Source organism: Tupaia chinensis, unplaced genomic scaffold, assembly GCF_000334495.1.
Source record: "Tupaia chinensis unplaced genomic scaffold, TupChi_1.0 Scaffold000292_1, whole genome shotgun sequence".
Classification (NCBI taxonomy): Eukaryota; Metazoa; Chordata; class Mammalia; order Scandentia; family Tupaiidae; genus Tupaia; species Tupaia belangeri.
Genome location: NW_006159777.1, coordinates 1,749,577 through 1,753,667, shown reverse-complemented (window position 1 = coordinate 1,753,667; position 4,091 = coordinate 1,749,577). Strand labels below are relative to the sequence as shown.

At 51.1% G+C, this 4,091-nt stretch overlaps 1 long non-coding RNA gene across 1 annotated transcript in view; it reads right to left on the bottom strand.

Annotated features, from left to right (window-relative positions):
• Positions 1–361: 361 nt before the first annotated feature.
• The window catches only part of LOC102474944 (uncharacterized), an 8,182-nt gene continuing 4,452 nt past the window's right edge, over positions 362–4,091 (bottom strand). Inside the window, exons 3-4 of the long non-coding RNA XR_001370507.2 lie at positions 2,340–3,387; positions 362–1,316 (exon numbers count right to left, since the gene is read on the bottom strand). This is a non-coding gene — a long non-coding RNA (uncharacterized LOC102474944). The remainder of the gene's footprint in view (positions 1,317–2,339; positions 3,388–4,091) is intronic.

Genomic DNA, 4,091 nt, shown 5'->3' with positions numbered 1-4,091 from the left:
TATTTAGATGAATAATAGGTCTTGATTTGCATACACAGCTCTGGTGGTTTGTGGGAAACACACAGGTGGTGGGAGAAACTGAGGAGCGTGTGCAGAGAGGTTGGGTAACATAGCAGCCATGATGCTGGTCTCAGCAGGGCAGGAAGCTGGGAATAGGAATGTCTCATTGGACCTCTCGTCAGCTTCTCTGTGCCTAAAGGATCACATTATGAAATATGGCTTGGACTCTTAATAGTTTTGTTTGAAAACTTGACTCTTTCAGTTATCGAATGTGTGACCTGGACCATCGAAATCATTCAACTTCATTGTTCCCATATGCAAACAAGAGGGTATAAACTCACCTCAGTGGCTAGTGTGCAAACAAGAGGGTATAAACTCACCTCAGTGGTGAGTGTGAGAATAGAGAATAAACAAGATGGCGTACCCTGTTCCCGCTGGAGGTCCCATCGGGTGCTAAGTAAGCGCTCACCGAATGACATCAGTGGCTATCGCTGTTGATGTCATTACTCTTGGTCCCCATGGTCTCTGGGGAGGGGATAGCTCTGAGTTCTTTTCAACAGATAGAAGGTCACGACCTCAGTGAGAAAACAATGTTTGGCTGATACATTATTTAGGGGAGGAGCAAATTTCTGTCACGAGAGACCCTAAATTACAGTGGTTTAAACAAGGTAGCATTTATTTCTCTGTCACCTGATGGCCCAGATGGTAGTGGGACAGAAGAGCAGCTCGGTCGGCCTTGGCACACGGCCTCTGCACCGGGCCCACACCCCGGGCCACGGCTCTGACGCTCTCACCTCTGAGACACGTAGGGATTCTGCTGCTTGAAGAGCTTGAGCAACGGACTGGAGAAGGAAGGATTGCAGGGTGACCTTTGCAAGGAAATGCAGGTGGGAACATGGCAGGGACACATTCGTTGTAGGCATCCGGATGACTTGGGAAATTCTTGTCGAGGCCCGGCTCACCTCTCATCTGCTTTGGCCAAATTGGAATCAGATGTAGCCTGGTTCATGCAGGTGAATTCCAGAAGGCCTCAGAGCCCAGGATCCAGGACGATGATTACATGAGAGCTCTAGAGCTGGAGCCATGTGGTCCCCAGGTAGGAGCATCACCCCAGTGCGCCCAGGACTGCTTCCGTTTTATCAGGGAAATTTCTTGTTGCTAGTCATACTTGGTGAACCTATCTCCAGATTTCATTCGGAAAATCTCTTTCCCGTGACACTGCAACTGCTGCCGAGAGAGACAATCTTCTTCCCCAGTAACCAGGGCAGCGAGACACGCAGAGCTGCTACATGGGGCTGAGCCGCTGTGGTCAGGCTCTATGGAAAACCAGGGATCGAAGAAACACTCATCCACTTAGCAGTTCTGTTCTGACCATGTATCAAGTACTATCGGCTTGTTGGAAAAGTCATGACACATTCTTTAGCATAGGAAAACATAAAAAAGTCATGACTTCCCCGACAACCCAATATGTTAAACATGCAATGTACGAAGTGATTTCAAAGTGGCTGGAGCTGACTTGGGAAGAGACCTCTAAACTGATCGCAATTACATGTGGTCAGTGCTGTGAGGGGAGAACCCACGTCCCTAGAAATGGGGGCACTGTGCCCAGGAGAGGGGAGGAGGTTCTATAGGAAGAAGGTGGAAAGAAACAATCTCAAGCCAAGGGCCATCTGGCTGTGTACGGGATACTGGGGTGTATTCCTTGCTGCCAGACTGGCTTGCGGGGCTGTGTATGGGATACTGGGGTGTATTCCTCACTGCAGACTGGCTTGCGGGACTGTGTACGGGATACTGGGGGGTATTCCTTGCTGCCAGACTGACTAGCTGGAGTGCAGCCAGGGAGGGGACAAACTTCAGAGCTGACCTTGGAAAAGGAAACGGTGACCCTTCAGCATCTCCTGATCCCCCCCACCCCGCTCTCCTTGTCCACCTGCACCTGGACGGGGTGAGCTGATTCTTAGACCTGCATGTGGATCCTGCCAGGTTGCTGAGGAGCCAGGCGGCTCTGTCTGAAGATACCATCTTTAACCTGCGTGGTATCTGGGGAGCAGGTGGGTGAAGCCGGTCAGAGCTGAGATGTCCCCAGAGTCCTGACTCTGCGTTCTCAGTGTGCATGGCCAAAAAGTGTGTGAACGAATCACGGAAAGTGTGAGCTCTCAGAGTGCAGGGGGCACTCTTGGGCCTGCTCGCCGGAAGGGTTCAGTGCAGGCCCATCCCTCTCTCCTGCTCGCCCAGGCTGTGTCCCACTGTTCTAGAGCCTGGGGCAGTTACGAAGTGGGTGGCTTTTCCAATGAGTAATAGCTAAAGTATTGACTAAAAGAAGTTGTCAGTGAAATCACCTGTTGCCTTCATGGAGCCGCTCAGAATTCTCCTTCTTGCACTGCCATTCGCCAGAGCTTGCATTAAGTGAGCTTTTCCTCCTGGAATCGGTCCCAGGTAGACCCAGTCTCACACCAGTCTCTTCTGTCTCCACTGCGTCCCTGGCGGCATCCACAGGTTCTTGTGAGAGAACCATGGGTGATGCATTCCTTGGCTCTGGTTGGAAGAAGCCCTGGGAAGACGTCTCGTCTCTTTAGTCCCAGGGAAGCCCCTTCCACCAGCTGCCACCTCAGGCTCTTCACCAAAGGAGGAGCGAAGGAAGAGGGCTGGTCCTTGCCTCAGGTCAGCAGGGAGCTTCCTGCTGGCCTGCCTGCTGCAGCCACAGCCTTCGCCGGCTTCCCCCCTGTGGTGAATGGGATGAGGGGTGGGGGTGGGGCTATAGGAAGGAAAAGTAAAATAAATCACCACAGCAGGAGAGCAAGGGCCTCTGCACTTCAGGCAGTGCTCCTGGGGTATTGTGGAGACTGAGCCAGCTCTATTTTGCGAAGGCAGCACGTCTTCTGGGAGGATTTTTCTCTCCCTCTGGAGAAACTAAAGCCCACCTTTTCTGCCCCACTGCCCTGCATGGGGCAGGCCCCACTCCTCTGCCAATGGGGTGCCTCGGCAGTGATGAATACACCCCAATTACCCACACACATCCCAGCAGAGTTTGAGAGCAGGAGCGCTTGCGGAATGATGAAGAACACATCTGGAAGGCGTCCTGCAGTGAAGACTGGAGGCGTTCCCTCGCCAGCACTTATGAACAATTCATGGGGATTCTTGCTGCAGCCACTTCATTGAGCCAGATCCCTTGCAAAAGAGGCATGCATAATTGAAGGGCTAAAACAAACCTTGGGCCTGCAAGAGCCAGGGAACTGTCTGGAACATGCGTGCAGCTGTGTGGGAGCACCCTGGCAGCGTCTTCCGTGACCATGCCATTGCTTCACAGTTCGCACCTCGCATTTGGCACACTACGCAGGAGCAAGGACCTCCTTTCTAGGTGGATGCTGGACAATCGCCCCAGATGAACTGCGTAGAGAAGGAATGAACAGTGATGCGGGGGTGGGGGTGGGGCGAATTCAAAGCTAGAGTGCTGTTTTATCACGAGTCATGCAACGTTATAACTCACAACACCTACCTACTGGAACATGGTCAGTGCTTAGAAAAATAATAGAGGGTCGGTCTGTGGTGGTGTGGTTAAGGAGGCTGGATCCCACATGACAGACTGCATGGTTCGAGTCTCAAACCTGAAACTCTGAAAAACACGCCAGCTGCTTGAATGTTTGTGCCTAAAGTCCCAAAAGGAGAGGCGGAGGCAAAGGGATGGAAGTGTGGCCATCCCCCAGAGGGCGCTTTCTCACTTTCCCTCTCCCTGTGTCTCTTTCTGGTGAACATACATGCCCTCTAGCAAACTTAAAAATAAAAATTAAAATACTGGAATAGATTAAAAATTTTCAGGATGTACACACACACAGATACAGTAACACAGAACACAATGTATCCTAATATAAAATGAGAATTACAATAAAAATTTGAAGGCAATTGGTGTATATGTCTGTTAATTCCCTTTTAAGCATAAAATCCTACAATAATATGAAGCTTCTGCCTTGTGTTGAGCCCTGTGTGAGGCACTGTGGTCTACAAAAGGATTTTAAATGTGCCGTGGACTGGGGCCAGGGCCCAGGGGAGGGAATAAGCTGACCATTCAAGTTCCTCCCCTCTTCCTTCTTTCC